Source organism: Polypterus senegalus, chromosome 3 (genome assembly GCF_016835505.1).
Source record: "Polypterus senegalus isolate Bchr_013 chromosome 3, ASM1683550v1, whole genome shotgun sequence".
NCBI classification, from domain to species: Eukaryota; Metazoa; Chordata; class Cladistia; order Polypteriformes; family Polypteridae; genus Polypterus; species Polypterus senegalus.
In genome coordinates, this window is record NC_053156.1 from 293,184,952 (window position 1) to 293,207,005 (window position 22,054).

General features: G+C 44.5%; 1 long non-coding RNA gene across 1 annotated transcript; it reads right to left on the minus strand.

The window, feature by feature from the left end:
• Positions 1-5,104: 5,104 nt before the first annotated feature.
• Positions 5,105-10,894, minus strand: LOC120526311. The gene is made up of 3 exons (XR_005633114.1): positions 10,247-10,894; positions 6,920-6,988; positions 5,105-6,178 (listed from the first exon to the last, which is right to left on the minus strand). It is a non-coding gene; the product is annotated as an uncharacterized LOC120526311 (long non-coding RNA).
• Between the last annotated feature and the right edge of the window lie 11,160 nt (positions 10,895-22,054).

Sequence of the window (22,054 nt, forward strand, 5' to 3'; positions counted from 1 at the left end):
TGATCCTCCCATGATGGGTATGAATCCTTCTTTAGTCCTGGACGGGATGCCCTGTCCTTCCTTCCTGGCACCTTAAAAGGTGTACTCTTGGACATATGAGGGACTTTTATATTTTCCTTGGAAATGGTGAAGGTGGGAGGAGTAGTGATTGGTCGCGTCTGAGAGTGTCATGTGACTCGTTCTGTCTGGCAAGTCGGCTGTTCTTGCATTTTAGTCTAAGAGTTGTCACCCTGTGATGAAGATGGCTGTGTTAAACTTATAAATTGCACCAAAGAGGAATGGCGTTCTGTCTTACGCTTTTTGTGGTCAGGTGGTGTACCAGGAGCACCAGTTCATCTCCGCACGTGTGTTCAGTATGGGGATAAAGTTCTCTCTCGCAGAGTCGTAGTAGTAGTGTGATGGATGCAGAGGACTCTGGACATCCAGCTACTGCCATGTGACCATGATGATGATGATGTGAAAGCAGCGGTGCATCAGTGGCTATGCGGCTCAACCAAAAACATTTTTTGCTGATGCAATTAAAAAGTTGCTACGATGCTGAGAAAACAGCATCACAAAGGAAGATGACTGCGTAGAAGAGGGGTCCAACCTGGTACTAGCAAGACGTACCTAATAAAGTGGCCAGCGAGCATATGCAGTACAGTATATATAGAATAACGTACCCCGTGGTCTTTGAGATTGCACTTTGGCCGGTTGGAAACTTTACCTGTAGTGCACTCCTGCTGCCTGATGGGATTTGTAGTCCCAGTATCATACAATCCATGTGTTTGAGGACGGCCATTTGGCTTAACAGTGGGTGGGGATAATTAGACGGTTTGCCGAGTGTCACATTTCTAAGCCAATCCGACGCCTCCTGAAATAGAGAAGAGTAACGGAGCCTTCGTTAGCCTCGTCCTATCAGCAGCACGCCTGTGTTCACAATGAATAAACATGGAGGGCTCAAAAATCTTCTGAACAGACCACCGGAAAACATAGAAATGTGCAGCTTTATGTGTGCAGAGAGCACATGACGTGTGGTAAAAATAAAACATAACCGGTTTCTGTAAAATCAGATTATATGTTGGCATTTCATGACATCACTGGACTAGTGGAAAAAATGGAATGAATGATGGATTGCTGATGGGGTTTAGGGGGTCCATGTGAGGGGGAAAGAAATGGAAGCTCTGTTAGTGAAAAGGATGCATTGGAAATTATGAAATCAAACTCAGCAGTGAGTCACACCCTATTAAAAGAAGCCAAAAAGAATGGAGGTTGAGAAATGTAGAGTTACCCCAAATAGTAAATATACCGAACGACTGTGAGACCACCCTAGCAGAACCACAGGTGAGGCAGCACATGTGCACAAGAGAACAGAAAGACCATAATGAAGAGTTGGGTGCACCACCCTGGTGACCCCCCTATAACTGGAATGCAGCAAAGCAAAAGAAAACAAGCAATAATTGTGAAAATATCTTTTCAGACACAAGTTCCAAAGTGAATGGTTTTCAGGGCGGCCGAACCGCTGGTGACAAGTCCTACCAGCAGGAGGAAGCGGGTTCAGGTGGATGGACACCAGAAGGGGCGTCAGAGGTGTAACAGCTGCCAATCATCCGGTCTGCAGAGCTAGGAAGAGAGCAAGCATTGAGACATGGCGCCAAACCCTGGAGTGGCAGGTAATTACAATCACCAGAGTGCATAAGCTGTCCCCTATGTGCATGCGTGTGACATGTGATTAGAACATTAGAGCAACTGAGACGAGAACAGGCCATTCAGACCAACAAGGCTCGCCAGTTCTGTCCAATCCACTTAATTCATCCACAATAACACCAAGTCGAGTTTTGAAGGTTCCTAAAGTCCTCCTGTCTACCATACTACTTGGTCGCTTATTCCAAGTGTCTGTGGTTCTCTGTATGAAGAAAAACTTCCTAATGTTTGTGTGAAACTTACCCTTCACAAGTTTCCAGCTGTGTCCCCGTGATCTTGATGAACTCATTTTAAAGTCAGCGTCTCGATCCACTGGACTAATTCACGTCATCATTTTAAACACTTCAGTCAGGTCTCTTAAACTGTAAAGGCTCAGCTCTTTTACTCTTTCCTCATAACTCATCCCCTGTAGCCCTTTAATCAGCCCAGTCGCTCTTCTCTGGACCTTTCCTTGTGCTGTTATGTCCTTTTTGTAGTCTGGAGACCAAAACTACACCCAGTACTCCAGATGAGGCCTCACGAGTGTGTTATAAAGACTGAGTAGAACCTCCTGTGACTTATAATCCACACATCAAGGCGCTATATAACCTGACATTCTGTTAGCCTTCTTAATGATTTCTGAACACTGATGGGAAGTCGATAGCTTAGAGTTCATTGTGACTCCTCAGTCCTTCTCATAAGGTGTAATTTCAATTTTCTGACCTCCCATTGTGTATTCAAACCTGACATTTTACTTCCTACGTGTAATCCTTTCCATTTACTGACATTGAATTTCTTCTGCCTCATATCTGCCCAAGTCTGTCTGCTATCCAAGTCCCTAAGTGATCATTCAACTGATTCAAGATTATTTAACAATCCACTAAGCTTCTAATCCCCTGTAGTCCTCTAATCAGCCTAGTTGTTCTTCTCTGGACATTTTCTTGTGCTGTTATGTCCTTTTTGTAGCCTGGAGACCAAAACTGCACCCAGTACTCCAGATGAGGCCTCACCAGTGTGTTATAAACACTGAACAGAACCTCCTATGAATAGTACTGCACACATCAAAGCGCTATATAACCTGACATTCTGTTAGCCTTCTTAATGGCCACTGTCAAGTCCAATATGACTCCTAAATCCTTCTCATAAGGTGGACTTTCAATTTTCAGACCGCCCATTGTGTATTCAAACCACACATTTTTACTTCTCACATGTAATTCTTTCCATTTACTGACATTAAACTTCATCTGCCAGAAATCTTCCCAAGCCTGTCTGCTGTCCAAGTCCCTCTGTGATGATTCAATGGACTTGAGATTATCTGCCAAACCACCTCACTTGGTATCATCTGCAAACTTCACCAGCTTGTTCTTTGTATTCCTGTCCAAATCATTTCTATTTATTAAAAATAGCAGCGGCCCCTGCACTGACCGATTAACTTCACCCGATTCTGATAAGTTCCTTACACCATACCATGTGACATGGCGGGTTATCCTGCTAGAAGTTGCCATCAGAAGATGGGCACACTGTGGTCATGAAGGGATGGACATGGTCAGCAACAATACTCAGATAGGCTTAAATGATGCTCAGTCGGAACTAAGGGGCCAAAAGTGTGCCAAGAAAATATCCGCCACACCATCATACCACCAGCCTGAACCGTTGATACAAGGCAGGATTGGATTCATCCTTTCACATTGCTGACCCTGCCTTCTGCATGTCACAGCAGAAATTGAGACTCGTCAGACCAGGTGACATGTTTCCTACCTTCTGTTGTCCAGTTTTGGTAACCCTGTGTGAATCGTAGCCTCAGTTGCCTGTTCTTAGCTGTCAGGAGTGTCACCCGGCGGGGTCTCCTGCTGCTGTAGCCCACCTGCTACAAGGTTTGACGTGTTGTGTGTTCAGAGATGCTCTTCTGCACACCTCAGTTGTGATGAGTGCTTATTTGAGTTCCTGTTGCCTTCTGTCAGCTCACACCAGTCTAGCAGTTCTGCTCTGGCATTTTCACTAAGAGATCTGCCACTCATTGCTATTTGCCCTTCTTCAGACCATTCTCTGTAAACCCTAGAGATGGTTGTGTATGAAAATCCCAGTAGCTCAGCAGATTCTGAAATACTCAGAGCAGCCCGTCTGGCACACCAACAACAAGGCCACGTTCACAGCCACTTTAGTCGGATTTCTTCCCCATTCTGATGCTCAGCAGGTGGTCTTGACGGGCCGGAATGCACTGAGTTGCTGCCATGTGATTGGCTGATTAGAGATTTATGTTAACGCAGTGGTGGCTCTGAGGTTTAGGGACCTGCACTGGCAATCGGAAGGTTGCCGGTTCGAATCCTGTAAATGCCAATGGGGACTCTGCTCTGTTGGGCCCTTGAGTCTGCAATTGTTGAGTGCTTTGAGTAGTGAGAAAAGCGCTATATAAGTACAAAGAATTATTAAGCAGCTGAACAGGGGAGCCTAATAAAGTTTATATTACTAAAACTTAAGTTTGGTTTTAATATGACTTGAGTGTTCATGTATGTTGACATTATAAAGTGAACAATTTACTGTTAATGCATTATAAATATAAAATGGTGCAAATACTCTGAGCCTGTACTTGGTGAAGACCACCATATAAAATAATTTGGTGCCAAGGAGAATGGACTGGCACCCTGACCGGGGGAGAGAGTGGCTCTTTACCCAGCCAGGAGTCCATCATGGAAGGACAGCATGGAAGGAGCTGCAATTGAGCAATCAGGTTAAAAAGTTAAAGCATGGCCTGAGCAAATATGGATGCCAGAGGCCATTCATCACTCCACACACAATAGGTGGCAGTGTCCCTCCAGGATGGTCCCAGTTAGAACTCCTGTAGGGAGTGCATAGGAGTTGGACTGTAAAAGAGCAGCACTGTCGGGGGTCCTTGGGTGCTACATAAAGGGGGAAGACTGCTGTGGTTTCTGTATGAGCAGGATGTGCTTCACCCAGAAGCATTTCCCAGTAGCGGTTGTGATATATGGGCGGCCAATACCCCCAGGTGGAGCACTGAATGCCAGCAGGGAATTATGGACAATGGAGTTTTTATCCACAGCCCTGCTGGATACCACGGGGGCCACTAGAAGGCGCTGCAGGGAGGAACGACGATGGTTTTTCCTACAACCCGGAAGTGCATCCTAGTCACATGGACAGAGGAAATGACGTACGTCCGGGTTGAAGAAGAAGAGTTTTTATCTGACCTGGAAGTGTTACCAGTCACATGGACAGAGAGAGAAAACACTTCCGGGTCAAGGACTATAAAAAGGACTGTGGGAGATCCCAGGGTTGAGCCGAGTCAGGAGGAAACGCGTCTGGGAGAGTGGAGGATTATTGATTACTGGAGTATTGATTGTGTTTATGAGTATTGTGGAGTGGAGGGTGCTTTGTGCACTTATTTGTCTTAATAAAAATTATATTTGGACTTTTATCAGGGGTCTGGCATCTAATCCGAGGGTTCAAGGGGACGACAGCGCCCCCTATCTGTCACATGGTTTAAAAGAAGCCCACTGCGTGTCCTCGGCAGCCAAGGCGGTGGGTGACACTCACAGGGAGGGCAGAAGGAGCAGCAGAGCAGTGTGCTGCAGATTTAATTTGAACATCGAGGTGTGTTGGGTGGCGCTGTGTCTGCGGTTTAGGGCTCAGTGGTGCCCCCTACTGGTTAAAATAAATTAACAGAATTGAAACAACTGACCAAACTGAAGTCACAGATTCATAAAACTAGGAAAGCTGGCCAACGCTAGTTTAAAAGATTGGCCAAAGTGCCCCAGTGGTCACAAGCAGCCAGCACACGTTTTGGATTCAAGCCCAAAAGAGTGACGGGTGAAGAGCAGGAGAGGGGACAGGATTGTCACACCCCACCTTTTTCAAAAACAATTTAGAGTGACTGGCAGGAAAATAAAAATGAAATAATTAGCCATGGAGGCCATGAGTGCTGATCAAATTGCAGCATCGCCGGTTAAAAGCAAATCCTCAGCGCTGCAGGAAGTTTCATTTTTCCAGTGCCGGGGAAAGAGAAAGCGGAGTGGAAAGTAGTGTGGTTTAAATAAAAAACAGGGAGAAGGAAAAACTTAAAGGTCCAACAAGCGTATCCATTACATCTTTAGGTACTTAGACTTTTAGAATTACTAAAACATTTACTTTTCATTTTTTGGAAGGAGAGCAGCATTGTATAAAGGAGCTGATAAGAGCAACAACCCTCTGCCTGGAGCCACCGCCGGCACACTTGAGAGCCGCCTGTCGGGTCCGCAGTACACAGCAGCCAGTAGGCCCCGTGAGCCAGTTCAGCTTCCAGTCTCAGATGATGTTTATTGGAAAAACATTTTTTTTCTTCCTAAACTGTTGGAGTGGTGAGCCAAAAAAGCTCCGATCAGAAAAATTCATCACACACAAGCAACGAGATTGAAATCTTCCGATTGTAGGATTTCTCTCAGCCTACAGCAACAGTGGGAACACACATGAGAAGGAAAAAATGTCATCTTCTGAGTGCATTCTCTATAGCGAAAGGACGTGAGGCCTATGAAAAAAAAAAAAAGAAAATAAATAAACCAGGCCTCACCCCAGATATGCTGACCCCAAACTCCACTAGCAGCCCTCGGCCAGCACAGGCCTAAACCTTGGGGGGGAGGGACTTTAAAAGTCCTTGTCCTGAAATCAATCAAAAATTCCCCACAGATAGAGGAACCAAAACAAAAACCTCTCAGGCTTGGAAGGATAAGGCCAAAGCAGAACCTTCATAAATGATAAGGAAATGACGAGGAGGGACAGGATTAGAAATGAGGACATTAGAGGGTCAGCTCAGGTGGGATGGTTTGAAGACAAAGTCAGAGAGGCGAGATTGTGTTGGTTTGGACATGTGCAGAGGAGAGATGCATGCTGGGTATACTGGGAGAAGGATGCTAAGGATAGAGCTGCTAGGCAAGAGGAGAAGAGGAAGGCCTAAGAGAAGATTTATGGATGTGGTGAAAGAGGACATGCAGGTGACGGGGGTGACAGAGCAAGAGGACGAGGACAGAAAGATATGGAAGAAGATGATCCGCTGTGGTGACCCTTAATGGGAGCAGCTGAAAGAAGAAGAGAACACAAAAAAAGGACAAGATGGTCAAAGGAAAAAAAGGATTTGCCTCAAAGTCATTTCAAATAAGACCCAAAATGTAACCCAACTCTCAGAATCCACAAAAAAAAACAGGAGCAAAATCCATAAACCAGAACATCAATACTTCTAATAACTGGACTTTTAGAACACCAATGAACTCACAGTATACAGGCTGAGGGCGGTCCTTCTGCAGTGATGTCAGGGTAGCCCCACCCCTTGGTCTTCCACCAACTAAATAAAAGGAACATAAGAGAATATGAGAAATGAAGTCTTACAAATAATGAAATAATTGAACAAAACATAAAGAAAAAAAATAATCAATGACTGCGGTAGGCTGGCGCCCTGCCCGGGGTTTGTTTCCTGCCATGCGCCCTGAGCTGACTAGGATTGGCTCCAGCAGAACCCTGTGACCCTGTGTTAGGATAAAGCGGGTTGGATAATGGATGGAAGGATGGAGGTTTAAAAGCAAGATGGACAAGACAAGTGAGATAAAAGGACATGAACAGGCTGCTGGACTGGAGTGGTGACTGAGTCTGCCTTAATTTGGAAGTTCAACGACCATTAGAAACAGATACAATTGAGGCCTGCAGGAGGCCATGTTCACTCTCTGTCAGCTATGCCATTCATGGAGAAGGCCACTCCATCCAACGGTCTAGTTGGACCACGTCAGACCAAACACCAATCAACATGCTAAGACAGAGACACATCTGGTACTCTATCATCCACCATGTATTCATTTTATTTTGACAACTCCGGCACTTGTATTCTGCTTATATTTTTGGCATATTATCTAGAATACATGAACAAATGGGCAACTTTGTCTCCTGACTGATTTGCTAGTCTCTCAAATTGCTGGGGTTACAGATGTAAAAGAACGAGGGAGGTGATGAACTACAACAGCACTCAATTCTGACAGTGTGGGAAAAGCATGAGATTTGGGGCATTCTGCTATGGCTTGGGTGGCATGGCGGCGCAGTGGTAAGGAGGCCAGAGTTTACATGCTCGCTCTGTGTCTGCAGTCCAAAGACGTGTAGGTTAGGTGGATTGGCAAAACTAAATTGGCCCTAGTGCGTGGTGTGTGTGTGTGTGTGTGTCTGGCACCTTGTCCAGGGTTTGTCCTGCCTTGTGCCCTGGGCCAGCTGGGATAGGCTCCAGGACCCCCCGCAACCCTGCTGTGGATTTAGTGGGTTAGAAAATGACTGTTATACTCTATGTAAACTGGCAGTTCATCAATAAATATCCAAAAAATATAACAAAAAACTCAACAAGAGAGGGGATAACAGTAAGCCCTGGCGGATAAAGAATCTTTTATAAGTCAGGAATTTGTTTCGCACAAAGTAGAAACATAGAAAGAAAAAAAAAGGACAAAATTAAAAAAAAATCTGAATCTTTAAAATGGAGCTCAAAGTGTTAAGAAAACCAGAAAGAACATTCACAGATGATAGATAGATAGGTAGATAGATATAAAAGAAAGGCACTATATAACAGATAGATAGATAGATATGAAAGGCACTATAATAGATAGATAGATAGATAGATAGATAGATAGATAGATAGATAGATAGATAGATAGATAGATAGAAATGAAAGGCACATGTGGCATCTGGCTGGAGGTGGAGCCCAGCTGGGATGCCCAGGAGGACCGGAGGAGGGCTTGTACCTCCTCCAGACTGTGAGGGGGCGACCGCCCTGGTTGTATTGGGGGCCACAGGTAGAGGGCTTGGAAGCCCAACCCTCTAGAGGCCTGTGGCCACTGCCAAGCGGCGCCCCAGTGCCTGAAGAAACCTTGAGCCCAGCACTTCCGCCACACCAGGAAGTGCTGGGGGGAAGACGACAGGGGACACCTGGAGGGCTTCCGGGTGTGCAGCCGGCACTTCTGCCACACTGGGGCGTGTCTGCGGAGGAATGCCAGGAAGCAGCTGGAGCCCATTTGGGTTCCTATATAAGGGAGAAAGGCAGTTGAACTGTGTGGCCTGGACATTGGGGGATCGGTGCAGGAGGCACTGGGAAGAGCACTAACGGAACTTGTAAATATTATAGTGTGAATAAACGTGTGTTGGGTGCAACAAAAGATGTCCGTCTGTCTGTGTCCGGGCCATCGTTCACACACACTATATAATAGATAGACAGATTGATTGATAGATAGATAGATAGATAGATAGATATGAAAGGCACTATATAATAGATAGATAGATATGAAAGGCACTATATAATAAATAGATAGATAGATAGATAGAAATGAAAGGCACTATATAATAGACAGATAGATCTCATCAGTTGTCCTTTTCAGTGGAGGTGTCGGCACAGACGTCTCTCCTCAATCTCATCACCAGATCTTAGGGCCCACATTTCTAAGGTTATTTCATTTTTGTGCCTTGAATATGACAGGAGTGCACATGGATGACACACTGACAGCCTCCCAACAAGTGGACAGGGATTGAGGTCCTCGGCCCACCCTGTGTGGAGGTCTGCAGGTCCTCCCTTTGTCTGTGTGGGTTTCCTCACACAGTCCAAAGACGCACAGGTGAGGCTGGCATCACGTCTTCTCCCTGTGATGGCTGACGTCTTGTCCAGTGGCTGTTCCTGCCTTGTGCCTGATGTTTTATAAGATTGGCTCCAGCTTCCCTGCGACGCATCTGTGGAAAAACAGCTTTGGAAAACGGTTAGAGTGATGGATGAATTTGCCGAGTACTGTGCTCATCTGCTGTTTGCAGTGGCATACTCGTATAGAGCACCAGATTTCCATGTTGCTGCCTGCGTCCCACGTGCCTTTTAACCTGACCCTGCATGAGGCGAGTGACACGGCCTTGTAAGAATGGAATCCCACCAGTGTCCCTGAATAAACACTTTTGCAGCTCAAATGGTGAGTCCCGTTCCATCTGCTGACATTTTCAGATGCTATCACCACATCCTTTGCCTGCCGCCGCTCACTTTATTTGCACAGCCTATCCGCTAGTGTGTGGCTTTGTGCCCGTGGACACAAGACGAGGTCCCACTGAGTCCCAGTGCTGCGTGGGAGGTCTGCCCGCGCTCTTAATTCGACAGACACGCCTGTTGCCGATTATAGCATGTAGACGACTAAAGAGCTTTCAATATACTTGGGGGGATTTACAGCAGAATGGGCTTTTGTGTAGCAAACGGCACTCTGGGAGAACGCAAGCCCAGATATGTGAGCAAAGCCAACCCATTGGAGCAAATTACAGAACTGCAAAGCAGCCGACTTGCTAAGGAAAGCCACAGACATCCTTCTGCATTTGAAACCCTTCGTATTGTTAGTATTACATTTTTTTTGTTGTTGTTGTTTTAAACGTAAAGCAGAACGGCACTGACGGTACGAGTAAATGGCGGACAGCAGGAGGAGCCACAGCGGCTCCCTAAACCAACACCACAGCAGTGCCAGCGGCGTCTCCTGAAAACTCGATGGTTTATGTTGTTGCTTCCAACTTTGAGAGTCTTAGGCTTGGAGGACAAATACAAATCATTCCCTACCTCCAGGGGGTCCTCATCTTCCCACACGAACACCTTGAGGGCTCCATGAGGCTTCCAGTCAGGTCCTTAACAGCACTTAGAGAAGTGGAGGGCTGGATCTGTCGAAAAGACAGCAATGTGAGAAGACCACGAAATGCTGGGAGACCTCAACAAACATTGGGATCTGAAGGATGGAAAACCTCAAGACTAAGCAGAGCTTCGAGCTCACATCCTACATGTACAGTCGTGAAGGGCGAGACAAAGAGATAAGCAGACAGAAGAAGCAACCAAGAAGTCTAACATCACCGACATTCAAGTCGAAAAAGTAAGCAAGAAAGTGAAGTGACAAGAAACCAATTAAATCAAGAATTGCAACCGCAATATGCACCGCTTGGATAATCTCGGGATGCGTGCGCCAACCTTTATTTAGTCACTGCAATGACGTCACATGCAGCACACCCCAGGACCATCAGTCACGGACAACAAATGCGAAAATGGAGGAGAGTCACAGCAAAACAAAATGGCGGCTTGAAATGATAGAAGTAAGGCTTCAGATCTTTAAAGGGACCATCAAGAACAAGACAAATGTAAATAAACCCCTAATGCGATAAATCACCTTTAATATAATGTTTACAGAATAATTATTAAAAATGAAAAAAAAAAAATCACTCGCTCATAACGCTGCCTATATTACAGTTTTTCTCGATTGGTTTGGCTCATTTCTTGAAACAGAAATTACATTCTTAAAACTATAAGATCATTTGGCCAAACAGTCTTACAGTTCTGCGCAACATTACAGCTCACTAGCAAAAGGTCATATCTTTCCCAAAACTGTTCATACATGCTTCAAAATAGATTCCTTTCCCATATAAAGAGTCAGTACCATCAAAATGTCAAAGATCTTTCTCAATTGCGTTGGCTCATTTGCATTCACTTAGTGCGTTTTTCCAAAATAACCTGGATGGTTTAGCACAACACCATGGATCACCTGCAAAAGCTCGTATCTCTCCCAAAATAGTTTACCCATGTGTCAAAACTAAATTCCTTTCCCATTTAAATAGTTAGTGCCCCCAAAATGCATCGTCCCTTTGGCATCGTGTAAGCACTGCAAGTCAAAATGCCTAGATGTTTTGTCACTATGGCAGAGGTCTAGCCAACAGAATACAATTATGTATAAAACTGAAAAAAAGGATTTTACAGTAAGAGCAGCCTCCAAAGTTTGACATCAGACACACTGCACTCCTACTTCCAAGGAAATTGTAATCATTTTTATTGACACACATAAAGTAACTTCCATACATTAGAGTACATAAAATGTATACAGTATTCTGTACATGTACGAAATATAAACACAAACAAAAAACAAGAAAAATTATATCTAGCCTACAGTAGGGCTTACAGTAAATAAAGTTTCACAACTAAGGTAACTTTCACTGGTTGTTGTCGTCACCGTCCCTCTCCTGGCCACCATCCTCATCCTCCTGGCCATCCACGCGCTGCTCTCTGTTTGGCCATAGATTCTCATCCACATCGCAGCGGATATTTTCCCTTGCGATGCAGCGAGGAAGAAACGGCAAGAATGTCTCAACCATCCCCTACACTGATCCCCTGTAATGTCCTCACATGCAGCATCCATTGCATGGAGCAGGGATCTCTGGTCTTGAGCCTGATGTTCATAGACTTTCCACCTCCAAGCGGAAAAAAATTCCTCAATGGGATTAAGGAAAGGAGAGTATGGTGGTAGTAGCTCCATGAGCATCCTTGGATGGGTGGTGAACCAGGCCCTGATGAGCGCCCACGGTGGAAATTTACATTGTCCCACACGATCACATAGTGTGGTAGGTGAGGCCCTTCGAGACCTCTCTCATTTTCTGGGACCAGATGTGTATAAAGACGGTCCAAGAAAATGAGGAGCTTTTGAGTGTTATATGGGCCTAAACTGGGGATGTGTGTGGCCACACCATTCTCAGATATGGCAGCACACATTGTTAAATTGCCCCTCGCTGGCCTGGGACATCCACCGTGGCCCGCTGACCAATGATGTTACGCCACGTCTGCGGCCCTTGGCCAGGTTGAAACCAGCCTCATCGACAAATACAAGGATGTGAGATGTTTCATTCCCTTCCAATGCCATTATTCTCTACAATAGAGTAAAAAAAATCAAATCAGTCATATAGAGGAGTCATACACAACAGAAATAGAAAATTACATGGGATTGTTCTATGTTCTCCTCCACAAGTTCAATATAGCCTGCTACTGGCCACTACTCCAGTGGTTCCAAACCTGGGGTACAGGCCTATGCAGAGGCACTGCAGGGAGTATTTGACACAAAGAGGGAGAAACACTGTTGCAGTTTTAGGCAAAATGCTGTAGTCAGATAAAGCTGGATTCTAAAGGTAAAGAGGATACTGAAAACCAAACAAATTGGGAACCACTGCTTACTGTAATGTTACTATAATAGACAACCAATAACTGACTTACATGCACATACTGGTACGCAGCTCTTTCACTCTGTCAGAATTCCTCTCAAATGGTACCCTGTAAATCTGCTTCATGGTCATCTGATGCTTCTTCAATACCCGGTCTATTGTGGAGATGCTGATAGAGTTGACATTTTGGAATATGGCATTGTCTTGAAGGATTGCATCACGGATCTGTCTCAAAGTGAGAGCATTATTTGCAATCACCATGTTACAGATCTCTTGTTCTTGTTGTTCATTGAGAAGTTTTCTTCTGCCACCCATGTGAGGTTGTCGTCCAATCCTAGACGTAGAAGTCAAAGGACAACACTGTATGACAATTCGTAATGTATGCCGTATTTGTTACAGAATGAGTTACTGTACTGTAACATCATATTGCAACATCACATTGAGGTAATATATTACAGTACTGTAGGCCTACACACACACACACGGAATGAAGAGTTTATACATGTCTTGCTTTACAGTATGCACAGTACTGTATACTGTAATGACTCCATCATTGACTGAGTACATACCTGTTTTCCCTCGAAAGGTTTGGATGATGGAGGAGACAGTAGAGCGAGGCACATTAGGCTGCACTCGGCCCAGCCTCTGCCATTGTCAGGCGATGGTTAACCACATGGTCTACAATTGTGGCCCGAATCTCATCCGGGACAGCATGGTGTCTTCGTGCTCCTCGGCCTCTTCCCCCTATTCCACCACCACGCATCCTCACTCCTCCTCCGCCTCTTCTTCTTCTTCCTCTTCCTCCTCCTCCTCTTCTTCCTCGAGCAGGAGGTTGCCCTTCTTGATTTACTTGGTGAGGTACCTCCATGTTCAAATGGTACTGGCCCTAGCCAAGCTCTATATATACACGTTTGGCAGCATTCACAACAATAGACAGCACCTGTCAGGTAACTAAACAAACTGTTTGGTTGGTCATCTGAGATGTGGGAAACTCCTCCTTCGTTGGTCAAGTTCTAATTTCACCTGATTGTCAATTACTGTCATGAATTTATCAAATGTTCCAAGAAATTCATATATGGTGTTCATGGTATTATGTTCTTGACTAATTTTGACAATTGAACAGACTATTGTGCATATGATGACTTACACGATGAAATCATGCTGACATGTTTTGGAGAGAACAACCATTAGACTGAGAATCAACTAATCAGTTTAGATCAGCAAGATCTATTTATTTGGAAAATGTGCTAAATGTGGGCTTATTGTGCTAACTGCAGGCTACTTGTACTTAACCATTTGCAAAGATGCACTGAGACACTTGAGACATGTACTAAGGCATTTGCAATTTGATGAAATCAATGAGAAATGCCATTCTGTTGTGAACATTTGCAAGGTGGTTTGGAGATCTGTCCATGTTATTTTGAGAATGTCATCTCGGTTTCAAGAAATGAGCCAAACCAATCGAGAAAAACTGTAACATACGAACCTCTGAAGAAAAAGGCCCTTCCACAGTTTAAATTCACAGATCCAACAATTCAGACGTCGTGATTAAAGTGCACACTGCAGACTTTCATTGAAGGGGATTTACAGACATTTCAGTCACACGGCACTTTTTCTACCTGGTCCCCCATTTGAGGGCACATATCCCAGCATGCAATGAGTGAAAGTCTGTGATTGAGGTGCTGAGGGTCTTCTCTGGTGATGTTCTGCCAAGCCTCTACAGCAGTCATCCTCAGCTCCTGCTTGTTGTCTCCTAAATGTTTCTCTTTAGCATATGGAAGGCCTGCTCAGTTGGATTTTATTGAATTTTCCATTTTTTAGCTTTGCTAAACTCCTGTGTTGCCTCAGCAATGTGTTTGGCTTCTTATCTTCTTGTAGGATGAAGTGCCGTCCATCGAGTTTGGTGGTCTTTACTGGAACTTGAGCAGATCAGATGTTTCTACACATCTCAGAGTTCATTGTGCCATCAGCAGTTCTATCATCAATGAAGAGAAGTCTGCCAGGACCTGTGGCAACCATACATGCCCAAGCCATAACAGCCCCTGCACCACCATGTTTAACAGATGAGGTGGTCTGCTTTGGATCTCCACACTTTGCTCTCGTCATCACTCTGATGAGGTTCATCTTTGTCCCATCTGTCCACAAGACCTTTACCCAGAATTCTGCAGGCTCTTTAAGTCATATAATCTGGCCATCCTGCGTGTGTGGTTTCCATCTTACAGTGTGGCCTCTGTGTTTCTGTTCATGAAGTCTTCTGCCGATAGTCGTCTCTGACACACACACATCGGCCCATTGAAGTCTGTTTCTGGTTTCTCAGACAGGCGTTTGTTGCTTTTTCTCGACCATAGTGAGGATTCTTCTGTCATCAGAAGTGGTGGTTTTCCTTGGCCCACCAGTCTCTTTATGATTACTGAGCCCACCAGTGTGTTCTTTCTTCTTGATGATATCCCAAACAGTTGATTTTGGTCATCCTAAAGTTTTATTCTTGTTTTTCAGCCTCATAATGGCTTCTTTGACGTTCATTGACAAAGCTGTTGTCCTCCATGTCCTCCATTCTACAAACTCCACAGGGTAGAAGCAAGCCAAGAGATCTTAGGAAGCAATGAAACCCACCTGAGGAATCACAAACACCTGTGACATCAAACATTATGGTGCCCTGAAATGGGGGGCCAATTGTGTGACCAAAATGTCTGCAAATCTCCTAGAACGGTAAGTCCACAATGTGTACTTTAATCACGATGTGCGAATTGTTTGGTTTGTAATTTTAAAATGTGGAGTAGACGTGTAAATTAAGGAGAAACGTGCCTTTGTCTCAAACATGATGGAGGGCACCGTATACATGCAATGCCAAGGGTTGTGTCTGTCTGTCACGACTGTCACATGATTACTTGCATCATAACCAAAGGGGCCTGAACCTCAACCTTGGTCCTAACTGAAAGCTTATGATGTGACTGGCGCTGGTTAAGCAAACAATGTGACTGAAGGCACCCCCGCCATGGTTTTGGGGTCCTTGACTTTCTTACAGCAGGCTACATAGGCAGACTGATTGAGAAGGTCACAAAGCAGGGAGACAAACAAGAGTAGGGACATCTCTTGAAGTAAATGATGCTAAAACGAATGACTGCCCTGGCATCGGCTGCACGTCACTTGCTGACACGTGGCTGGTAGCAACCTCCGCAAAGTCCTCAGGGTTCACGTCTTTCTGCGTCGTCAGACTGCTTGGCAAGGTGACAAAGCCAAGAAAGAAAGATGAGCAGCGACATCTGTTGATCGTGAAGCACATTTCAGAAGTCACTTACAGAATACAAACTACAGATCGGCCACCACTAAACCTCAAGCGCATGCTGTCCGGCATGGCCACCTGCTGGTACTGGTTCCTTGATCATGGCTTGACTGGAGGTCTGCGCGTTTCTCTTTTATATATAAATAATTACAGTCTATAAATCCTGTTTGGATTTCTGCCACTGCCCAGAACTCATGGCCATAGCTGAAGATGGAAAAGAAAAATGACCAAAAAATAAGCACTTAAGACTTTCCAACAACTTATCATCTTCTTCAGCATCATGGTCCAAACCAACAACTGCCAAGCTGCTGCCAACTGGATGATAACCTATGAACAAGGCCTGTGGTCGCTGGACTCTTGCATTTCGATTATCTGCTCACAGAGCAAGTGAACCAGAGGACTATGACCTCATACCTGGAGGTGCTCACTTCCATACAGTTGTATGACACTTAGCTTTGTGCCATGCCAGGGTGGGCTGCATATCACAATCCGAGGAGGCCAGAATTATCTGCAAACAGCAGAGATGCAACCCTCTGCCCGCCCCTCCCAAACTGGATACTCGCCAGGCTTCGGCTGATCCTGTCCATAGAAATCATAAAGAAGAGAGGAGACAAGAAACACACACCCTTGGCGGGGTTCAACTTCCACACTGAATGGTCTCGACTTAATGCCAAGTATGTGAATACAATTTTTGCTTCTCATGAACATGCATGCAGCAGCAGCCACAGAATCCCATAATCTTCTACAGGATACCACGGATACCTGGGCTAGGATGGGATCCGCTTCAGCCTCACTGGATCTGGGGGTTCAGCAGTTAGTTGTAGGGGCACAGGGTCACCACTGTGGCGTGTACAGAGTCCAGTCTCTTGTCACATGCTGCCAATCTGGAACTGTCATACCATAAAAACTCTCTTCCTTACCTTAAATATGGAGTTGCTGTTCCGGGAGGTTTAGCTTCAGGCTTCCCATCGTGAATGACTGACATCAATTTAGGCGGTCAGCCCTGAGCTACTGTCCCCATCGCCTTTGTGACACTGAAGAAGTGTCTTAGCCAAGCCCCCACTCCTCCCTCCCCACCATAACGGAATGATTTCAGTATTTCTGATCAGGTCACATCTACGACACTGCAGGGCTTTTTGAATCATCTCAGCAACCCCAGCCCCAGGGGTACTTTTGGGACCACCTCTGAGAGGGGCATAACCACGACACTTAGGGGCTGCTCTAAATTGTCTTTCTCATCTTTCACTTGAGATCAGCATCTCTCCACACTTGCTAAGAGTAACCCGAGTGCTCGTCTCGTCGATGCCACATGTAAAATCTGCATGTCTGGAGACAACCAGGAGAGAATTGGGCTTAATAGTGGGCGGGAACAATTTCTAAACCAGTCCAACGCCTCGTGAAGGCGGAGCTCAAAATAGGGGCGGGGATTTTCAACTGCAGAGTTTAGCGGTACCCTCATTAGCCTGGTCAGACAGACAGCAAGCTTCTGATTACAACTGAACTGTCTACAATCATAAAGTCTCCTAAAGAAAACCCAATTAGACATTGTCATGGACAGCTGGGGTGCTTGCCTGGCCAGGATGCCTCCATGCCGGAAGGAGCAAGGGAGGAGATGTGGCCAGAACATTACCTCCCCCTGGAAAACAGTGGTGTCTTGGACTCCCGCAGGGGTGCATGGGAGCTGGAGTTTGATACAGCCCTGTTGGGGTCTGTGGGCGCCACTGGGGGGTGCTGCAGCACACGCTGAGCCTTGGACCACAGCACCTCCGCTACACCCGGAAGTCTATCACTGAGACCTGGAGTCCTTCCGAGTGCCTTACATAAGGGGCCAGTAGACACTACTCGGTGAGCCAGAGTTAGGAGAATGGAGACAAGACTTGCCAGTAGGAGTGGAAGAGAAAACGAAAAGAGAAGAAGTAGTAGTATTGTAATTTGAAGTCCTTGTGCTTTGGACTGTGTTATACTTGTGGGAAACGGGGAAGGCGTCTCCCACAAGGGAAAGAGAAAATAAAAAAGCCCTGTGTGCTTTGGAGTTGTGCCTTTGCGTCTGTCTCTGTCGGGTTGGGTGGCTAGTATGCCCCCCTGGTGGTGCCACAACATATAAATGTGCGTCACTTTGAGCTACTTTTTTTGTATGAAAATGTGCTATATAAATAAATAAATAAAATGTTGTCATGTGTGCAGAGAGCACATTACACGTCTCTCTATTATAATAAAAAAAACCTTGGGAGAAGAGACTTTTTATCCTGCGACGAGACGTGATCATTTGAAGAGAGACACTTTCACGTCCCGCGAGACGAGACTTTATGCTAGGAAATTTAACCACGCCTGTGACGGAAATAAAAGACAAAGAGTACATGACAAAGTAGAACGTTGTAAAGAATTCCAAAACATGGGCGCGATACATGTGAAGAGCAGGTTAGGGATAATGGAAGTACGAAAACTCAAAAGTCTCAAAAAAAAAAAAAAGGATAGTAAAGATCGCATTAGCGCAAGAAGCGGAAATTATTACTCGGTGAAATAGAGATCAAATAGATTGTTCGGATTTAAACTTCAAGCTGGAGACTTGTAGATCATCTAATTTGTGTTGCCATCAGGGAAAAGCAGTGTTTCTTCCCAATGAAGAGGCATATCCACGAGAATTAAAAGTAAAATTTGTTGTCTGCGAGTGGTGGAGATGCGAGGATGCTGGCGTGTAGCGCAGGCAGGGGGGGTTGGTGATCAGGGGGTGAAGCCCCCTAGTTTTAATAACAAACATAACCTGATGCACGGGAAAAAACCCTCTTTAGCTTCAGATTATACATCAGCATTCGACAGCATGGACCATGGAAATTGTGTGGAAGTATAGCATCCACACCAAATTAAAACTCTATTAAGAACTGTGTCCTGTTTACAGTGCAGTATGGGTCAGAATGCTGGCTCAGGACAACAAAGGACTTACACAACCTATCAACATTCCACACCGTAACATTTGGGATTAAATCACTTAGAGATTTGTACATAGACAACGTCTTTGCATCCTACAAACAATTACATTCCAAATTTAACTTTGCAGCAACACATTTCTTTCACTATCTTCAAATTAGAAACTTTGTTAAACAGAACCTGCCCAATTTTCCTCACCTCCCACCTTCCTCTATGCTGGAAAAAATATTGATCAGTCTCAAGGACTTAGCATCTCTGCAATATATAAAACCATTTTACAGTCCCTCCCTTTCAAAGGTCCAAGAGGACAGTGGAAAAAAGGATCTCTCCATCAATGTATCAGAAATGGAGTGGAAGGTAGCAATGCACAGAATTCACTCGAGCTCCATATGCGCAAAGCATACAATTATTCAACTCAAAATGATATATCGAGCACATCCAAAATGTTTCCAGGGCAAGAGCCAACCTGCGAACGCTGCAATCAAGTCCCAGCTTCACTGGGTCAAATGTTTTGGGCCTGCACCACATTAACATCATTCTGGACCAAAATGTTTAAATGCCTTTCAGACAGCCTCGGTGTCCCAATCCCTCCTAACCCATTAACAGTTGTGTCTGGTGGGCTCACAGAGGGGCTTACAGTGGAGAAGAACAAACAAACTGTAATGGCCTTTCCTACACTACGGGCATGCAGACTTATCTTGCTCAACTGGAAGAATTCTAACTCTCCCCTTCTAAGTCAGCGGATAACTGATGTTATATACTACCTGAAATTGGAAAAAAATTTAATTATCACTTAGAGGATCTGTACAGAAAGTTTTCAGAACCTGGCAGGATCTGATCAATAATATTTTAGAATAAGCTTTTTCTTCTCCATTCATCTATGTTCACTTATTAATTTATCTATTTATTTATTTTCACTAGGTTTAAGTTTTATTCTGCTGCCCATGCTCTCTTTCTCAGGGGTGGGGGTTGATTTGTTTTCAATCCTATTCTTGTAAAATTGATCTATTTGTATGGAATGTTGTGTGATTTCGATAAAATCAATACAATATAAATGTAACATTCCACACCATAAGCCTACTTTCTCTGCTGTTCTTCTTCTGGTTTTTTTGCGACACCACCACCTTATCAGGGCACCATGTTGATGGATTGAAGGCCAGCGGTCCACATAACCATCATCACCAAATTCTTCCATGTGAAGCCTGAAAACCATGAGGACTGATTGAGCTCATTGATGTTAGGGTGAATGTCCAGTGAGGGGCTGGCTGGGTGGTCTTGTGGCCTCGGAACCCCTGCAGATTTTTTTTTCTGTCCTCCTGGCAATCAAATCTTACTTTATTCTTTGTTACTCAGTATTGCCTAATCTTATTTTTCTTTCTCCATCTTGTAAAGCACTTTGAACTACATAATTTGTATGAAAATGTGCTATAGATATAAATGCTGTTGTCGTCACAGGGTTCAATCCTCTGAATATTTTGAAGGGAAAAAAAAAAACAACAGGACTGGAAGGAGGCAAGAGGAAGATCTGTGTGTCATCAGCATAGAGGTGGCAGGATATGCCATGACACAAAATGACATTGCCTAAAGAACGAACGTAGAGAGAAAAGAGAAGAGGAGCCGACACTGATCCTTGACGTGGCGTCCAGTGTGTTTTTTTCACTTTGCCACTAAAGCCTCAACAATTGTTGTCTGCACTGTCTCTCCAATCTCCTCCATTGTAGTTTGTCACTTCTTCAGAGTTTTTAGAAGTCTTTTGATGCCCATCCTGACTCATCTTGTTCAGTTTTCGTGGGTGGCCTGTTCTAGGTAGATTTACTGCTCTGCCATACTCTTTCCATTTCTTCATTATTGATTTAATTAGAAGCGCAGTGATTTGGATATTTTCTTGTCCACTCTCCCTTTTTACAGAGTTCACTGTTAGGCTCATTTGCCTTCATTGTGTCGGTTAGTCCACCATATGGACCCACCACATGTTGGCCTTTCCACATTCAGGTGCATTTTGACTACAGACAGATGACCTCAATTGAACTAATTCTAGAACTTCTAAAACTAACCGGCTCCACCAGAGAGGATTTAGGGGTGTCATATTAAAGGGGGTGAATATTTTAAAGAGTTATGTTGTGTTTTATATTTGTAATTCATTTAGACCACTGTACACAGATGTTTTCACTTTGACCTGAAGGAGTGTTTTTCTGTTGGTCAGTGTCAAAAAAAGCAACGTTGCATGATAATAAAATGTGAAGACTTTCAAGGTGTGAGTCATTTTTATAAGCGCTGCACACCTGCCGAGACGTGGTTTACCAGGGTTAATTGAGTGGTAAATTAGTCAATAATCGGTAACCACTAAATGGCTGAGACTTGTGCCTTAAATTTCTCTGCTGTACTCGCACGTGTTTGGCTTGGAAATTAATCATTTTGTACAAAATAAAATAAGCATCAAATTGCAGACTTTACAACAGAGAACAGGTATGGCAGGATACACAATGTGACGTAACAGTGCAGTGGATGGCTTTCACTGATCCAACATCCTGGGTTCAAATTGCACATCTGTTTTCCTCACACAACTCTGTAGTCACACGGGTTGAGAAATTCTGAGATCCCAAATTGGTCCTATGCCCTGTCTGGGGTTGAGGTCTATCTTATGCCTGATACTGCAGGTATAGTTTGCAGCCCCCTGTGACCCCATATTAGATTATTTAGATTCAAGAATATTATGTTATTATGCTCTAAAACGGGTTGAAATCTACAGTTAGTAACCAAGGTAGACCTCAGTGTTAACATTTGCAGTGCAAAGTGTAATGAATGCGTTTCTATTATATGCCATTTGGTATGGGATTCATAAAAGCAGTGTTAATGTCAGCGGTGTGCCATCTGTTGGAATGACAAATGCATTTTATTCCTACAAATGTTTGTGATGTGCCACCTGTTGGAATGCCAAATTAATTTGATTACTGCAAATATATGTGATGTGCCATCATTTGGAATGACAGAGACATAGCAATCGGGCAGACACAAACACAGGCACTTACTGTATCCTTCCGTTAAGGTGGATTGTTCCCAAGAAAACCTTACATTCTAGATAGAAAAAGGAGTTGAGGAGGGAGCAAGTGATGTTATTTAGCTATTGAAAAAGAGAGGAAAAGAACATAATAATCCCTCGCTATGTCACGCTTCGACTTTTGCGGCTTTACT